Raw genomic sequence first — 19,825 nt, forward strand, 5'->3', positions numbered from 1 at the left:
TTGAAAAAATAATGGAGACATTGGCAAGTTCTATGCAAAGCATCCAACAGCACCTAGGACAGCTGACCGCATCTATGAGCAAGTTTGAATCCCAAGGTAAGCTCCTTTCTTAAACTGAAACTAATCCCAGACAGAATGTGAGTGCCATTACATTGAGAAGTGGGAAAGAGCTTCAAGATGCCAAATATGAGGAAGAGAAGCAAGTCACGCAAGAGCTAAAGGTTTCAATTGAAACCATTCCGGCGCAAGCTGAAACCATTCCTGCGCACCACCTCCCTGAGCCAGCTGGCCGAACTCCATCTGACACCACTCCTGCGCAGAAGGCTGATCAACAGGTACGTTTTAAAATTTCACCTCCTTTTCCAAAAAGATTTGAAAGAACACAGAAAGAAAAAGAAGAAAAGGAGATCCTTGAGACCTTCAGGAAAGTGGAAATCAATATACCTCTGCTAGATGCAGTTAAGCAGATTTCTAGGTACGCAAAATTTCTAAAAGAACTGTGTACCAACAGAAGGAAGCTTGCTGAGAAAGAGAAAGTTAGTGTAGGTGAAGTTGTTACTGCTGTTATTAAAAGAGAACTCCCTACTAAATGTAAAGATAAAGGCATGTTTGCAATTTCTTGCAAGATTGAGAATGTTGGGATTAAGAAAGTTATGTGTGATCTTGGTGCATCCATAAATGTTATGCCCCTTGCCATTTATAATTCTTTGAATGCAGGTGCAGTAAAAGACACAAAAGTTGTGATTCAACTAGCTGATAGATCTGTGGTGTATCTCATAGGTGTTCTAGAAGATGTTCTAGTTCAAGTAGATGAACTTGTCTTTCCGGCAGACTTTTATGTGATTGATACAAAGGAAGACAGTTGCAACACTACTTCTGACATCCTTCTTGGACGTTTTTTCTTGAGTACTGCTAGGACTAAGATTGATGTGCATGATGGCACCTTGACTATGGAGTTTGAAGGGGAAGTAATCAAATTTAATGTCTATGATGCTATGAAATATCCACATGATATATCCTCTATTTATGGTCTTGATATTATTGATTGCTTGAGTTAGGATATCTTTGATGAGAATCAAGATGAAATGCTAACCAATGATCTTTGCAGGGAGACTGACCAGGTAAAGGTAGAAAGCCAGAAAGTGCCAGAATTGAAGGAAACAGTCTGCAGCATCCAACAGGTGAACTGCAGACAATCGCAAGAAGAACAGAAACCGATTGCACTGTTTCAGCTTGGTGCGCAAATCAGTCCTGCGTAGAAGGAGGAATGTAAAAGCATTTCAGGCGCGCCTCTTCAGATTCCACTTCAGGTAAGTTCTGCGCAGGAAGAAAAGGCTGAAACTAGTTCAGCCAGACGCCCCATTCAGACAGACACTTGTCCTCCCATGCAGCAATTTCCAGAATCTGAAGAATGTGAGAATGGCCTCTTTGAACAGATCTTTCATGCCCAAACTGATGAGCCATGGTATGCAGACATGGTGAACTACCTAGCCATAGGTAACTTGCCTTCTGACATGCCCAAGCACACTGGAGACAAGATAAAGAAAGATGCCAAATACTATGTTTGGGATGAGCCATATTTGTGGAAACACTATGCTGACCAAATGATAAGGAGATGTATTCTAGACCAAGAAATAGCCTCAGTGCTTACTTTTTGTCATTCATATAGTTGTGTGGACACTTTGGTCCAAGAAAGACAGCACATAAAATACTTGAAAGTGCTGTTTTGGCCCACTATTTTTCGAGATGCTTTTCTGTTTTGCAGATCATGTGCTAGGTATCAATAGACTGGAAATCTGAGCAACAGAAATCAAATGCCATAGAACCCCATCATGGACTGTGAGGTATTTGATGTGTGGGGCATAGACTTCATAGGACCATTTCCACCATCCTTTGGATACACCTACATCATCCTTGCAGTAGACTATGTGTCCAAATGGGTGGAAGCTAGAGCAACCAAGACTGATGATGCAAAGGCAGTAGTAGATTTTGTGAAAACTAACATCTTTGCCAGACATAGAGTACCTAAAGTAATCATCAGTGATAGAGGGACCCATTTTTGCAATAAGGCAGTGGAGAGCCTTCTCAGAAAGCACAATGTCATACATAGGACATTCACAGCCTACCACCCTCAAAAAATGGACAAGCTGAAGTATCCAACAGAGAAATCAAGGCCATCCTAGAAAAGACAGTGTCCCCCAACCGAAAGGATTGGAGTGCACGTCTGGAAGATGCCTTATGGGCCTACAGGACAGCCTACAAAACTCCCATAGGTATGTCTCCTTACAGATTGGTCTATGGAAAAGCTTGTCACCTTCTAGTTGAACTTGAACACAAGGCATATTGGGCTGTAAAGAATTGCAACGTGGACCTTAAGGAAGCTGGACACCATCGCAATTTGCAACTGCAAGGGCTAGAGGAGATAAGATGAGATGCATATGAGACTTCTTGGAACTACAAAGCAAAAACCAAAGCCTCCTATGACGGTCAGATTTCAAGAAAATAATTTGAGGTTGGTGATAAAGTCTTACTCTTTGACTCTCATTTGAAATTATTTCCAGGAAAGCTACGGTCTAGATGGATTGGACCATTCATGGTAGAGCATGCTTATCCCCATGGAGTTGTAGACATACGCAGCATAGAGACAGGAAAAATCTTCAAGGTTAATGGCCATCGCCTGAAACCTTTCTATGAAGGGTTTGCAGTGCAAATAGTGGAAGAAATTCCACTACATCATCCATCTCAGTCAGCCTAAGGAATCACATCATGCACACCACACCCCAGGGGAGTACTCAGTTTCCTTTGCTCTTTTATTTTCTTATACATTGAGGACAATGCATGATTTAGGTGTGGGGGTGCACATCTCTCCTTCTTCTTTCTTCTTTCTTCTTCTTCTTCTTCTTCTTCTTCTTCTTTTTCTTTCAGTTTTTGCGAAAATTTTCTTTTTCCTTTCAGAATTGCAATTTTTCTTTCTTTTTCCTTTCAGGTCATGCGAATTTTTTTCTTTTAGTTTTCTTTCAGTTTGTTTTAGTTTTTTTTTTGCTTTCAATAACACACACAACCACAATCTTCTTCTTTTTGATTTGCTCTACTCAAACTAATAGACTATGTTGAATGAGCTTTTCTTTCCATGATCCCATTGATGTGATAACTCTTTAAACTTATGTTGAATCAATTGCAGTGAGTTATATTCATGTTTGAGAATTGCCTTTTGAATTGAATCTTTAAGCTTGCCATGGTGAAAAATATATTGATGACACTCATTAGAGAGAATGAATTGAAATTTGTGTGAATGAACTTAACATGACTTGATTTAGCAATTAGTGTTGATTTGCCCAATGCATTGATAAAAGAAATTCAGCAAAGGCTTAGACTTCATGAGCATAAATTGAAAACTGTTCCAATGGTTAAAAGATTATGAACAGAGCTAGTAGCCATTTGGACAGGTGACCAACTGAGTAACTGGGGGTGGGTATCACCAATATGTACCTTCACGTCAAAAGGTTGGTGACTTTTTCAAGCAAAACTTAAGTGCAAAAAGCTGAATATAGTACTTCAAGGTAAGGGCAAAGCACTCTAAAAGCTAGAAAAAGTCTTAACTGAATAGAAACATGTGCATGTGTAATCTCTCTCTTGAGTAAAAAAAATCCTAGCCATGGTAAGTAAAGGGAAACAAAGAAAGAAGGTGAGTGACTCGCGGTTGTCGAAGCCGGTCAAAAATAACCTTCTTGGTTATCAACAATTTACAACTGCAGATAGTGGTGAAGGATCGAATCCACAGAGAATTGATTACATATTTATTTTTCTCAACAAGACCAATAAAATAAACTGAAACAATGAGATAAATAAAAAATGAAAGAAACTGAAAGCGGAATAAAAATAAATTGCAGTAAAAGTAAAATGGGGAGTTTGAGATTGATTTGATTAACAAACTACTAAAAGCAATTAAAATAAGCGAATAATAAAATAAAAGAGAAATAAATAATAAGAAAACTCTAGTTGAAGTATTGGATCCACTTTAGTCGTTGGGATTGATCACAGACACTTTGTTCTTTTGGGTTGATTCAATAGATTAGTTTATGGAGATGGAAGACGCTTCTCACCACCATTATCTCTCCTTATGATTAAACCAATTAGGGAACGTCCTCTAATTAATTACTAATCAACAAATTGCCAAGGAACGTCCTTGGGCCTTAGGCATCAAAACAATTGTTGATTGCATTAAGAAATAGAGAGATCCAATCCTAGCTATCCAAACGTATGGAGATAACGCTAGATCAAACAATTTCCTTGGGTTTTATCCCAAGTGTTCTCATGTAAGAATAACCCAAGCAATTACGGACTTAAATTATTCAAACTAACAAATAATTATTTTGCAATAAAAAAATCAACGTAGATTTCAATAACAAAATAATATGAGAATTAAATATGAAATTGCATGAATATTGAATTCCCAAAATTAAACAATATTTGATCAAGTCTCGCAACCCATTAAACAACTAAAGCTTCAACCAATATTCAACTAGATGAAAGAAATCAGCCACTCATTGGCTGAATTAAAAATAGAAAAATAAAATAAAAAAATAAAATAAAAAAAAAGGAAAAAGAAAGAACCGAAGGAGCTGGCTTGCGAAAATTGCCGAGAGGAGGAATTCTCTTTAATTCGGCCACTAAAGGCTCTATTTATAAGTGCAGAGGGGCGCACTATTTTGGAAGATTGCTGGCCTGGGAGTGGATCGAGTGCGCGAGTTTCCACGTGAAGGAATGGCGAGGTGGCGCTAGTGGTCCACGTGAAGGAATGGTCCACGCGTAGAGAGCTTTGGCCCGCGTGAATTGATTGTGGTGCAGTGGCTTCGTGCGGATCCCATGTGCGTGGTGGACGGTGCGTGAGTGGCGGCAATGGGCCACGTGAAGAGAGCTGCTGGAACGCGGGCCCAAGTGCGGATTAATTAATGAAGTTCTGGCCATGTCGAGGCGGATCCATGTGAAGAGCTCGGTCCACGGGCTGCCCATTGTGCGGGATTGCGCGGATGTACGAGAGTTTGCAATGGCGGGCCCATGTGCACGTGTTGATGAGGTGCTTTGTCCACGGGCGCAAGTTTGCTTTGGCGGGCCCTTGTTGCAAGTGAACGTGCGGGCCATTTGCAATTGAATGGTGAGGCGTGAGTGAGGGCCATGAGCTAGAGTTGTCCCGTGAAGCGCTTGGTTCATTTAGGCGTGAATTGAGCTTTGCTTTGGCGAGAATGGGCTTGGGCTGTCAATGCGTTGGTGAGAATGGGCTGCCCATTGCATGAAGTGCTTGAATATTTAAATTTCCAAATATTTTCCTCCTTTAGCTCGTTTTGAATCCAACTTGGCAGGCTTGATCTATTTTGCTCCAAATAAGGCAGTTTTAGGGGGATTTTCTCCAAAATGTCTTTTTACACCATTTTCTGCAAAATAATATTAAAAGCACTAAATTAAGCAGAAATCGTGTAAATATTTATCAATAATATTAATATAAAATGGACTAATTTATGCTCTATCAAATACCCCCACACCTAGCCTTTTGCTTGTCCTCAAGCAAATAAACATAGTCAAATAGGCTTTCTTTGCTCTAGATCCTTATTTCCACTTAAGCTCTTATTCAAGACACCTATTTTGAAGCATTGCAGTGAAGAATATATGCATGAAGATTACTCACCTTCTTTCCTTGTTTCCCTTTACTCACCATGGCTAGGATTTGTTTTCCTCAAGAGAGACCATACATGCACATTTTTGTTAAAGACTTTTTCTAGCTTTCAGAGTGACTTGCCCTTACCTTGAAGTACTTTATTCAGACTTTTGCACTTTAGATCTTGCTTGAAAAAGTCACCAACCTTTTTACGTGAAGGTACATATTTGTGATACCCACTCCCAGTTACTCAGTTGGTCACCTTTCCAAGTGGCTACTAGCTCTGTTCATAGTATTTTGACCATTGGAACAATCTTAGATTTGTGCTTTTGAGGTCTTTGCCTTTGCTGAATTTTCTTTCTCTCAATGATTTGGGCAAATCAACACCAATTGCTAAATCAAGTCACATTAAGTTCATTCACACAATTTTCAATTTATTCTCATCAATTGAGGGTCATCAATATATTTTTCACCATGGCAAGTTCCAAAATTCAATTCAAAAGGTAATTCTCAAACATGAATATAACTCACTGCAATTGATTCAATATAAGTTTAAAGAGTATTCACATCAATGGGGTCATGGAAAGAAAAACTTATCCAACATAATCTATATGATGAGTAAAGCGTCTCAAAAACGGAAACATAATAAAAAAAAAATTGTGGCTATTTGTGTTATTGAAAGCAAAACGAAAAATTGAAAAAAATCACACTGAAAATGAAAATAAAAATTCAAACTGAAAATCAAAGCAAAAATTTAAAAATTCAGAATTATGCACCCCCACACCTAAATCATGCATTGTCCTCAATGTATAAGAAACATAAAAGAACAAAGAAAACTGAGTACTCCCCTGGGTGTGGTGTGCATGGTGCGATCCACTTGATCAAGACTCAAGTGATTGGAGAAGGGAAGAGAGTCCCAACTGTATTGAGTAGAAAGTGTAGTACTCCTTTTGATTTGGTCATGGCCCATCCTACTTTTTCCATGTACTCATGAAGTAACATGATTAGCTTCTCCTCTTTTAGATGAGGTGTGCCTCTAGCCCTTATGTTTGCATTTTTGAGCACTTCTAACTTCAATTGATATTTCTCCATGGGTGGCTGCAATTTGGCATTAAGTTCAGGCAAAACAAATTCTACCTTATCTGGAGGTTTGGGCAGGCATTGATCTGCATGCTCCTTTGGTTTGGGCCATTGGACTACCATTTGTTCCTCCTGGGCATGGACTGTTTGCATTGGAAGGATGAAAGGAGTTTCAGTTTCCTCCTTCTGCATAGGACCTAACTGAGGTGGAAGACTAATTTGTGTTGGAAGCTGAAAGGACGCGCCTGAGAGGATTTCAGGTACTCCTTCTTGCGCAAGATTGATCTGCAATGGAAGAATGAAAGGAGTTTCATGCGATGGAACCTGAAGAGGTGCAACTAGAAGAGTTGCAGGACTGTCCTGCGGTCCAAGCTGAGGTGGTTCAGTTGGAGTTCCTTCTGACTGCGCAAGATTGATCTGAAGAGGTGTGATTGGCTCTCCTTTGTTCTGTGCGTGTTCGCAGTCCACCTGTTTGATGTAACAGTTAGTTTCTTTCAGTTCTTGCTCTTTTTGGCTCTCTTCCCTGCAAGAATCATTGTTTAGTATATCATCTTGATTTGTATAAAAAATATCTCTGCTCAAATAATCAATGATATCTAAATCAACAACAGGTTCTGTTTGATCAGTTTGTTTGGACAAACAATATTCTGGTTGTGTTTCTTCAGAGGCTTGTTCTTGTACTTGCGAACTTTCCTCATCATCCTCCACATCTTGAAGTTCTTGCTCTCTTCTTAACATGAGTGCATTCAATGAGATGGCCATTTGATCCATTTGTTGTTGCATACTTTGCAAAGTAACTGCCGATGTCCTCGTCTTATCTTCATCAAGGTGCATATTGGAACTTGGAGGTGCTGGTTGGGCTTGATATTCTTGATAATCCTGGTAGTTGTTAGCCTCAACATAGCCATAGTTCGGTTGGTCTCCCCAATATGGACTGTATGTGTTATAGTATGGATCATGCCTTGGCTGTTCATAGTATCCTCCAAATGTATGTCTAGGCTGGTCATACTCATAACGTGTAGAACATTGATTAGTTGGATATCCTACGTATGCATAATTCCCACATGGTGTTGGTAGCTGAGATGCTTGAACCTGTTGCACTATGTCTACGGCAAGGTCTTTCATAAAAGATGTCAGAAAAGAAAAATCAGATCTACTTACCTCATCCATGATTCAGATGTACAATTGAGATGTTTCAGAAGATGGTTCTGCGCAGAGTGCTCTCCTTTTTTTTTTTTTTTTTTTTTGGAATTTGGTCCTGAAAGAAAAACAAATAAGTTAAATCAACTCCCCGGCAACGGCGCCAATTTTTGCCTCGCGGTTGTCGAAGCCGGTAAAAAATAACCTTCTTGGTTATCAACAATTTACAACTGCAGATAGTGGTGAAGGATCGAATCTACAGAGAATTGATTACCTATTTTATTTTTCTCAACAAGACCAATAAAATAAACTGAAACAATCAGATAAACTAAAAATGAGATAAACTGAAAGCGGAATAAAAATAAATTGCAGTAAAAGTAAATTGGGGGGTTTGAGATTGATTTGCTTAACAAACTGCTAAAAGCAATTAAAATAAGCGAATAATAAAATAAAAGAGAAATAAATAATAAGAAAGCTCTAGTTGAAGTACTGGATCCACTTTAGTCGTTGGGATTGATCACAGACACTTTGTTCTTTTGGGTTGATTCAATAGATTAGTTTATGGAGATGGAAGACGCTTCTCACCACCATTATCTCTCCTTATGATTAAACCAATTAGGGAACGTCCTCTAATTAATTACTAATCAACAAATTGCCAAGGAACGTCCTTAGGCCTTAGGCATCAAAACAATTGTCGATTGCATTAAGAAATAGAGAGATCCAATCCTAGCTATCCAAACGTATGGAGATAACGCAAAATCAAACAATTTCCTTGGGTTTTATCCCAAGTGTTCTCATGTAAGAATAACCCAAGCAATTATGGACTTAAATTATTCAAACTAACAAATAATTATTTTGCAATCAAAAATCAACGTAGATTTCAATAACAAAATAATATGAGAATTAAATATGAAATTGCATGAATATTGAATTCCCAAAATTAAACAATATTTGATCAAGTCTTACAACCCATTAAACAACTAAAGTTTCAACCAATATTCAACTAGATGAAAGAAATCAGCCACTCATTGGCTGAATTAAAAACAGAAAAATAAAATAAAAAATAAAATAAAATAAAAAGGAAAAAGAAAGAACAGAAGGAGCTGGCTTGCGGAAATTGCCGAGAGGAGGAATTCTCTTTAATTCGGCCACTGAAGGCTCTATTTATAAGTGCAGAGGGGCGCACTATTTTGGAAGATTGCTGGCCTGGGAGTGGATCGAGTGCGTGAGTGTCCACGTGAAGGAATGGCGAGGTGGCGCTGGTGGTCCACGTGAAGGAATGGTCCACACGCAGAGAGCTGCTAGAACGCGGGCCCAAGTGCGGATTAATTGATGAAGTTCTGGCCATGTCGAGGCGGATCCATGTGAAGAGCTCGGTCCACGGGCTGCCCATTGTGCGGGATTGCGCGGATGTACGGGAGTTTGCAATGGCGGGCCCATGTGCACGTGTTGATGAGGTGCTTTGTCCACGGGCGCAAGTTTGCTTTGGCGGGCCCTTGTTGCAAGTGAACGTACGGGCCATTTGCAATTGAATGGTGAGGCGTGAGTGAGGGCCATGAGCTGGAGTTGTCCCGTGAAGCGCTTGGTTCATTTAGGCGTGAATTGAGCTTTGCTTTGGCGAGAATTGGCTTGGGCTGTCAATGCGTTGGCGAGAATGTGCTGCCCATTGCGTGAAGTGCTTGAATATTTAAATTTCCAAATATTTTCCTCCTTTAGCTCGTTTTGAATCCAACTTGGCAGGCTTGCTCTCTTTTGCTCCAAATAAGGCAGTTTTAGGGGGATTTTCTCCAAAATGTCTTTTTACACCATTTTCTGCAAAATAATATTAAAAGCACTAAATTAAGCAGAAATCGTGTAAATATTTATCAATAATATTAATATAAAATGGACTAATTTATGCTCTATCAGTGAGTAATCTTCATGCATGTATTCTTCACTGCAATGATTCAAAATATGTGTCTTGAGTAAGAGTTTAAGTGGAAATAAGGATCAAGTAGCAAAGAAAGCTTGTTGGACAATGTTTATTTGCTTGAGGACAAGCAAAAGGCTAGGTGTGGGGGTATTTGATAGAGCATATTTTAGTCCATTTTATCATTATGTTCTTGATGTTTATTTACATCTTTTCTGCCTAATTTTTTGGTTTTAATCATGTTTTGCAAATATTAGGTGTAAAGAGACAATCTGGAGAAAATGCTCTTAAAACTGCCAAAAAGTGTCAAATATGGAAAGTGCCAAAAAAAGGAAAGTTTTCAAATAAGGAAAGTTTTCAGAAAATGAAAGTACAGAAGCAAAAGCAAATAAGGAAAGCTCAGTCAGAAGATTATTTGAAATTCAAATTGCAGATCTTTCTTTCCTTATTCAAAGATGTGCACACACTGCAGCAGTCAGATCTTCCTATTTAGGCAACAAGATTTCAAGAAGACGCACTTGCCTCTTCTGCATTCAACATTCAAAATTCAAACGAAGGCTCCACCTAAAAAGGAAAGACTGGACATATTATCTTTCCCTTTTGCACATCCATCCGCAAGCGCCACTTTCCCTCTGCAGTGCATGTCGCGCGCCTCCTTCCTTCTGAAGAGCTTGCAACGCGATTCTTTCCTTTTCAGACACAACTTGGGCAGCAAGGTCAACCTCTCATCTTATTTAAGAAGCACTTAAGTGGCCGAGAGCCACTCTTGAACATCTCCATCTTCGGATCAACTCTTCATGCCTCTTCAAGGCCGACGCCTCCCTTCTCCTTCTTCTTCTACCTTTCTTCTTTTCTTTTATTTTTGGTTTTGGTTCAGCCATGAGTGGCTAAAACCTTTTAATCTAGTTGAAGATTGGTTGAAACTAAAGTTGTTTTATGGATTTTGAGATCTGAACATAAACTGTTTGTCTTTAGTTTGTTCAATATTCATACAATTTCATGCTTGATTCTATTATTGCTTTGTTGTTTTGATCAAATTGGCCACTTGATTCTTAATCGCAAGGTAATATATTGTTAGTTTGGATAATTTTAAGTCTGTAATTGCTTGGATTGTTCAAACATAAGAACACTTGGTGTAAAAACTAAGAAAATTGTATGATCTAGCAACATCTCATGTGTTTGAGTAGCTAGGATTGGATCTCTCTATCTCTTCATGCAATTAACAATTTTTTTGATGCCTAAGGCCCAAGGACGTTCCTTGGCAATTTGTTAATTAGTAATCAATTAGAGGACGTTCCCTAATTAGTTTAATCATAAGGAGAGACATGGTGGTGAGAAGCGTTTTCCATCTCCATAACTAATCTATTGAATCAATCAAAAGAACATAAGTTTCAATGATCAATCCAAACAACTGAAGTGGACCCAACTCTTCAACTAGACCTTTCTCATATTTGATTTCTCTTAATTTTTACTATTCGCTTCTTTTATTGCTTTCTTAATTAGTTCAATCTGAATCAATCTTAAAACCCCCTTTTTACTTTTATTGCACTTTATTTTTATTTTGCTTTCAATTAATTGCTTTCAATTCTCGTTCAGTTAATTCTCTTGGTCTTGTTAAGAAAAATAAAAAAGTTTTCAATTCTCTGTGGATTCGATCATTTACCACTATCTGCAGTAGTAATATTGTTGATAACCGGAAAGGTTATTTTTGACTGGCTTCGACAACTGCGAGTCAACAACATGTAGGGAACTCAGCCCACGTGATTCACTATGCATCCCGCACATTGGATGTTGCCCAAAGCAACTACTCAACAACAGAAAAGGAGCTCTTGGCTATTGTATTTGGCTTAGAGAAATTCAGACCATACCTCCTGGGGACTAAAGTCATCATCTATTCTGACCATGCAGCCCTGCGATATCTGATCAAGAAAAAGGAGGCAAAACCGAGGCTCATTCGATGGATTTTTCTTTTACAAGAATTCGATCTGGAGATACGAGACAAAAAAGGAAAAGAGAATCTAGTGGTTGACCACCTAAGCTGGCTTCCCTCTAATTCTGCGCCATGCCCAGTCAAGGAAGACTTCCCAGACAAACATCTGTTCGTCTCTCAGTCTGTTTAAGTGGATCGCACCTCACAACCATACCAGGGGAGTACTTAGTTTACTTTGAACTTTAATTTTTTCCATACATTGAGGACAATGCATGAATTAGGTGTGGGGGTGCATATATCTCTGAATTTATTTTTAGTCCATTTTTGCTTTCAGTTTTAGTTTGAATAGCCACAGTTTGAATTTTTTTTTTTTTTGCTTTTATTGCACACACATGTAGCCACAGTTTTTTTTTTTCTTTTTTATGTTTTGGTCTGCTTTACTCAAACTCATAGACTATGTTGGATGAGCTTTCTTTCCATGACCCCATTGATATGATGACTCTTTAAACTTAAGTTGAATAAATTGCAGTGAGTTGTGTTATTGTTGGGAATTTCCTTTTGAATTGAATCTTTGAGCTTGCCGTGGTGAAAAAAAAATATTGCTCATTAGAGAGAATAAATTGAAAGATATGTGAATGAACTTCACATGACTTGTTTTAGCAATTGGTATTGATTTGCCCAATTCATTGAGAAAAAAATTCAGCAAAGGCAAAGACTTCAAACGCACAAATTAAACCATTCCAATGGTTGAAAGACTATGAACAGAGCTAGTAGCCACTTGAACAGGTGACCAACTGAGTAACTGGGGGTGGGTATCACCAATATGTACTTTCACGTCAAAAGGTTGGTGACTTTTACAAGCAAGATTAAAGTGCAAAAGACTGAATAAAGTACTTCAAGGTAAGGGCAACTCACTCTGAAAGCTAGAAAGAGTCTTAACTGAACAAGAACATGTGCATGTATAATCTTTCTCTCGAGTAAGACCAATACTAGCCATGGTAGGTAAAGGGAGACAAGGAAAGAAGGTGAGTAACCTTAATGCACACATTCTTCACTGCAATGCTTCAAAATAGGGATCTAGAGTAAGAGCTTAAGTGAAAATAAAGGTACAAGTAATAAAGAGAGCTTGTTTGTCTAAGTTTATTTGCTTGAGGACAAGCAAAAGACTAGGTGTGGGGGTATTTGATCAGTCCAAATTTAGACCATTTTATCATGATGTTATTGATGTTAATTTACACTTTTTCTGCCTAATTTTGTGATTTTGATCTTATTTTGCAGAAAATGGTGTAAAGAGGTAATTTGGAGAAAATGCCCTTAAAACTGCCTAAAATGGAACAAAGGAGAGCAAGCATGCCAAGTTGCAACTGAAGAGGAGATAAACAAGGAAAGTAATTTGAAATTCAAATTTTAAATCTCCAAGAGCATCCAAAATTCAAGATTAAGCTTATTAAGGAAAGTGCTAAATAAGGAAAGTGGCAAACAAGGAAAGTGCAGAGCAATTTGAAATTCAAATCTTCAAGAATCTCTTTCCTTATTGAGGAAGCCAAATCTCAAGAAGATGCACATTCAAAATTTGAAATTCAAAGGAAGGCTCCACCTCATAAGGTATGTAGGGCAACACGCCCCCTTCCTTGAAGACCATTCGGTGCCTCTCTCTCCCTTGAAGACACTTGGGCGGCAAGTTGAGTTAGGGCAGCACCTAAGGCAGCAAGCTAACAACTTGGGTAGCAAGGAGCACCTAGGACAGCACCTAAACACTATTTAAACCTCTCTTTCAAGGCTGCCGTTCAATTCTCTTCTCTCCTTCTCTTCGGATTGCACAAGCCGCAACTCTCCTATTCTCCAAGGGCTTCGGCCACTCTTCTCTCTTTCCCTTTCTTTATTTTCTTATTTTGTTTTTGTAATACCCGGCTAGACTCCGGTATCGGAATTCCTACCGTCCGGTGGAATCTCGGATGTCGGAGACCTCTAGAAGGGTAGAATCATGTTTTATAAAAATGTTTTAAGGTGTTTTATGATTTTAAGTATGAAATTAAATGAGTTTTTACATGAAAAGTCCTTGGAGGAAAAACCCAGGTTCGGCCGCCGAAAGTCAAGTTCGGCCGCCGAACATGCATGCGTTTTGGAGGCACGTTAGGCCCCCGAAAGCATGAGTGAGGGAAGTTCAGGTTCGGCCGCCGAAAGTGAAGTTCGGCCGCCGAACATTTGCATGGATGCGGAGGCACATTCGGCCCCCGAACGTGGTCTGGCCAGCCACTATAAAAGGGTCCCTTAGCCGAAAACGGGCGAGCTTTTCCCCATTTTCGGCCAAGGTGAGCTCTCCGCCGTCTCTCACCCATTTCTGATGTTCTTCCTCTAAATCTTTCGAGATTTTCACTTGTTTTCACTTGGTTTGGAAGATTTAAGCTTTTGAAACAAGTTTTGGAGCTTTGGGAACTCAGGAGCTCATTTTCGTGGATCTCCAAGTTTAGGTCGTCTCCCTTTCGATCTTCAAGAGGTAAGAGCCGACCTTAAGCTCCTTATGTGTTCTAAATGAGTTTTATGCAAGATCTAAGGGTAGAAATGCATGCTAGGGTATATGTTGAGTTATGGGTATATATTGATGTTTTGAACAATGTGTGTTGTTTGAGTATGTTTGAAGTGTTGTAGATGGGGTATATGCATGTTTGAGGCCCCTAGGAACTTGTATGCATGCTTTGGGTTGAAAAATATGCATGATGGGTAGGTTTGGAGGCGAAATGGGCAAAGGGAGCCAAGTTTCTGCCCTTTGGCAGAAACCAGGTTCGGCAGCCGAAGGTACTTTCGGCCGCCGAACATGGCTGGGGAGGCAGGCCTTTCGACTGCCGAAGTTGCCCCCGAAAAGAGACTTTCGTCTCTGTCTGGCACTTTCGGCCGCCGAAGGTGCCGCCGAACCTAGCTGAGTTTCGTCTCTGTCCAGGACTTTCGGCCGCCGAAGGTGCCGCCGAAAGTGCCCTGTTCAGCCATTTCATGCATATTTTCTGTGATGTTTTCATGATGTTTTAGGGGGTTTTTGGGGGATATATTAGAGTCATGTTTATATATGTTTGGTCCCTCATTTGAGTCCACCTGTGTAGGTTCGGACCCGAGGAACCGAGGACCCCAGCAGTGAGTTCAGCTGCTTCGGTATTGTCAGAGTCAGCTAGAGGTGAGTGGAACTAAACTTAATCTTTTAAATTAAATGTTTTATCATGTTTCATGCATCATGATTATGCAATAGGATGATTGCATTAGTTTTCACGAATATGCCGCATTGCATAAATTGTTGTTGTTGTGGGTGAATGTTGGATGACCCAATTAGTCCAAGACAGGAAGACCAGGACCCCATGCTATGGCCTGGCACAGAGTAAGCAAGTCCAGGCCCCAGTCTACAGGCCTGGCACAGAGTAAGGCACGGTTATGGGACTCGAAGACCAGGAGCCCAGAGGAGGCCCTGGAAAATGGTAAAGTAATGTATGTATGACAGGAAGACCAGGACCCCATGCTACGGCCTGGCACAGAGTTAACTTGGACTATTTGGTGACAAGTTCACCCAACCCTTATGTGAATTGTCTGTGTTATGATGCATTCCATGTGAGCATAGTGTTAATGTGTTTTTACTAGCTCTACTCACTGGGCTTTTAGCTCACCCCTCTCCCTTTTCCCCCAGGCTTACAGGTACAGGATATAGTGCGGGAGTTCGGATAGAGTGAAGGAGTTATGCTTATGTAATAGATAGAAATGGACATGATCAAATTGTAATGTAAAAGTACAGTATTGTTATGTAATGAGTTTTATGGATGTTAGTATGTGCTTGACCATAGATTGTTGCATCCCTTTTATACATGATCTTAGAGATTTTGTGGTTGTTTATGTAAACCAACTCAACAGATGTATGTTACCCATTGAGGGCACAGATGAGATCCCACAGAGGGATCAAAGTTATGTTAATGTTATGCACAGGTTGAGTTTGGTCGATGTTCAATGGAAAGAAAAGTTTTAATTTTTATGCATGTTGTTGATCATGTATGGGATTATACAGGTTTACAGGTTTTATGTTAGGCTTGCTACGGGTCCCGGCGGCCTTAAGTCGACCCGGATCCTAGCGCCGGTAGCGGTCCGATTTTCGGGTCGTTACAGAATGGTATCAGAGCCCTAGGTTCATATGGTCGGACCTAGAGTGTCGGGCTCATAGTTGTTATAGAAGGTCAAGCACAATAGGAAAAGATCATGTCCACTAGGATAGGATGTGGAGTCCTGTCTTGCATGATGATGTGAAATGCCATGATTTTATGCATGTGCATTAATGATATGCTATGATATGTGATGTATGTGATGCGGGTTCATGTGTGCCCACATGAACCATATGATGTTAATGTTGCTTGTGATGTGCACTGTTTTCAGAAAACAGGATGAGAGGAACTCGTCGATCAGCAAGATTGACTGGAGTACCACCTGAGGATGAGGGCATGAGCGCCCGTCCTCCAGCATTGCCTAGGGCAATGTCTAGCAGGTCCAACAGGGACAGAGTAGCAAGAGACCCTAGAAGGTCTTTGGATCTGGGTAGAAGCAGGTCAGTCAGAGGAACAGTTCAGGGAGGAGCGTCAGAGGATATGGGGGATGATATGGACGTAGAACAGAGGAGGGATGGCAGTTTGGGAGTCAGTATGTCAGAAGAAGGGATGGGAGAGTCCCAAGGAGGCACTCAGGCCTCGGGATTTGTACAGCCACCTCACTACCCACATTTCTCACAACATCCCGGGTATTCGATGGGAGGTACATCGGATTACCCTAGTTTCACCCCTTATCCCACACAGATGCCATACCCACCATACTACCCACCATACTCTTAGTATCCAATGTATCCACCTCCACCCTACTATCCAAATCCAGCAAACCCTACCTCAGAAAATGTTGCACCACCTCCACCACCTGCAGAACCAGCAGCCCCAGTTGCTCAACCTCCTAGACCTAGCTCAGCCAGTGGGAGCAAGGTCAAGATGACCGACTATATGAAGCTGGGTGCTCCCCAGTTTGAAACCGGTGATGATCCGTTCGTGTACTTGGAGCGGGTCAAGGCAATTACAGATGAGATAGGGGCGGATGACAGTAGAGCCATTCAGATGGCCGAGTTCACGCTTAAGTGCAAGAAGGCACGGGAGTGGTTCAAGAACTATGTGAACCCGAGAGTGGACAGCATGACTTGGGAAGAGTTTGCAAACGAGTTTGCAGGGTAGGCTTTTCCTGATAGTTCAAGGGAATTGAAGATGATAGAATTCGAGCAGTTGAGGCAGACTGATGACATGAGTGTAGACGAATATACCGACAGGTTTATGGAGTTGCTGCCATTTGCAGGGCAAGACCTTAGCACAGACCAGAAGAAGTCGAGGAGGTATATCATGAAGCTCCATCCCAGGTATTCCTCCTTGGTACAGTCAGCAGATAGAGAGAGTTTTCACGCCATAGTAGACATGGCTAGGAGAATGGAGGCTAGTGCCATCGTTCAGGGGACAGTTAAGCAGACAGTGGCACAAGCTTCTGGTTCTAAAACTCCGGGAGGGGGAAGGTTAGATCCCTCTACCTTGAGTGCAGCAGCTTCAGGCAGTAAGAGATGGGGTAAACCCAAGGGTAAGAAGAATAAGTTCTGGAACAAGGTCAAGTCTAGTCTGGGATTTGGGAGTGGCTCAAGCTCTGGTACGGATAATGCAGTTTGTGCGAGGTGTGGTAGACCATACAAGGGAGTATGTCGGTTTGGGGCGAACGTCTGTTTCAGATGTGGTCAGGAGGGGCATATAGCTAGAGATTGTCCAAGAGCGGCCCCGATGGCTCAGTCCCAGCAGACAGCTTCAAGCAGTGTAGCGCAGCCAGCAGCTCCAGCCATGACTCAGGCCAGTGGCAGAGGCAGAGGAAGAGGGGCAGCCTCTTCTTCAGCGGGTTTCAGAGGTGAAGGTCCATCAGCTCCGGCACGGATCTTCACAATGACACAGCAAGAGGCAGATGCATCTAACACCGTGGTGGCAGGTAACTTAATTATTGGTTGTTCAGATGTATATGCCTTGATGGACCCTGGTGCATCTCATTCATTTGTTGCTCCGAGAGCCGTCCAGAGGTTGGGGTTGATGATCTCTGAGTTAGAGTGTCCTCTCTGGGTCAGTGGACCCAAGTGTGATCCATCAGTGGCAGAGTCAGTCTGTCAGTGTAGTCCAGTTTTTGTTGAGGGGAGATGCATGTCCGCCGACCTTGTGGTTCTAGATTTGACAGACTTTGACGTCATTCTAGGGATGGACTGGTTATCTACCCATGGTGCTACCTTGGACTGCAGGAACAAGGTAGTCAGGTTCAGAGGTCAGGATGGATCAGAGGTTGTCTTCAGAGGAGACAGGAGGGGCACACCTAGAGGTATGATCTCAGCTCTTCAGGCTCGTAGGTTGCTTAGGAGGGGATGTCAGGGGTATTTGGCTCATGTGAGAGAGCTAAATGGTCAGGTTAGAGAGCCCGCCTCAGTGCCAGTGGTTAGAGAGTTCTTAGATGTGTTCCCGGACGAGCTGCCAGGGTTACCACCTGCTAGGGAGATAGAGTTCGAGATTGAGTTAATGCCTGGTACCAGACCGATCTCTATCCCTCCCTACAGGATGGCACCAGCTGAATTGAAAGAGTTGAAGGAGCAGTTGCAGGAGCTGGTAGACAAGGGCTTCATCCGACCGAGTACCTCACCCTGGGGTGCTCCAGTTCTGTTTGTGAGGAAGAAGGATGGATCCCTTAGGCTTTGTATCGACTACAGGCAGTTGAACAAAGTCACTACCAAGAATAAGTACCCATTGCCAAGGATCGATGATCTATTTGACCAGCTAGCAGGAGCGGGTTGTTTCTCCAAAATAGATCTGAGATCGGGGTACCATCAGTTGAGGATCAGGGAAGAGGACGTACCAAAGACAGCTTTCAGGACCAGATATGGGCATTTTGAGTTCCTTGTGATGCCGTTCGGGTTAACTAACGCCCCTGCAGCATTCATGGATCTCATGAACAGAGTGTTTAGCCAATACCTGGATCACTTTGTTATTGTCTTCATAGATGATATCTTAGTGTATTCCAGGAATGCAGAGGAGCATGCCCATCATCTGCGGTTGGTTTTACAGACCTTGAGGGAACATGGCTTGTATGCCAAGTTCTCCAAGTGTGAGTTCTGGCTGAGGAGCATTTCGTTCTTGGGGCATGTAGTGTTAGAGAATGGTATAGAGGTAGACCCCAAGAAGACAGAAACTGTAGCTAACTGGCCTCAACCCACTTCAGTGACAGAGATCAGGAGTTTCTTGGGTTTAGCAGGTTACTACAGGAGGTTCGTACAGGACTTCTCAAAGATAGCAGCTCCTCTAACCAGACTGACCAGGAAGAATCAGAAATTTCTGTGGACCGACCAGTGCGAGGAGAGTTTTGAAGAGCTCAAGAAGAGATTGACTTCAGCACCAGTTTTAGCTCTGCCATCTAGTGGTGAGGACTTTACAGTCTTTTGTGATGCGTCCCGTGTGGGACTGGGTTGTGTGCTTATGCAGAATGAGAGGGTGATTGCTTATGCTTCTAGGCAGCTAAAGAGGCATGAGTTGAATTACCCCACACATGACCTTGAGATGGCAGCAGTAATCTTTGCACTCAAGATGTGGAGGCACTACCTCTATGGGGTAAAATGTGAGATCTTCACAGATCATAAAAGCCTGCAGTACATCCTGAGTCAAAGAGATCTGAATTTGAGACAGAGGAGATGGGTAGAGTTGCTGAGTGACTATGATTGCAAGATTCAGTATCATCCGGGTAAGGCGAATGTCGTGGCAGACGCCCTAAGCCGGAAGTCACTAGGCAGTCTATCCCACATCACGGCAGAGAGGAGACCGGTGGTGAAGGAGTTTTACAAGCTCATTGAGGAAGGTCTACAGTTGGAGTTGTCTGGTACAGGTGCCTTAGTTGCTCAGATGAAAGTGACACCCGTGTTTCTGGAGCAGGTGGCTCAGAAACAGCATGAGGACCCAGAGTTAGTGAAGATTGCCAGGACTGTTCAGTCAGGCAAGGACAGTGAGTTCAGATTTGACAATAGGGGGATCCTCCGCTATGGGAGTCGATTATG

This window comes from Manihot esculenta, chromosome 13 (genome assembly GCF_001659605.2).
Source record: "Manihot esculenta cultivar AM560-2 chromosome 13, M.esculenta_v8, whole genome shotgun sequence".
Lineage (NCBI taxonomy): Eukaryota > Viridiplantae > Streptophyta > Magnoliopsida > Malpighiales > Euphorbiaceae > Manihot > Manihot esculenta.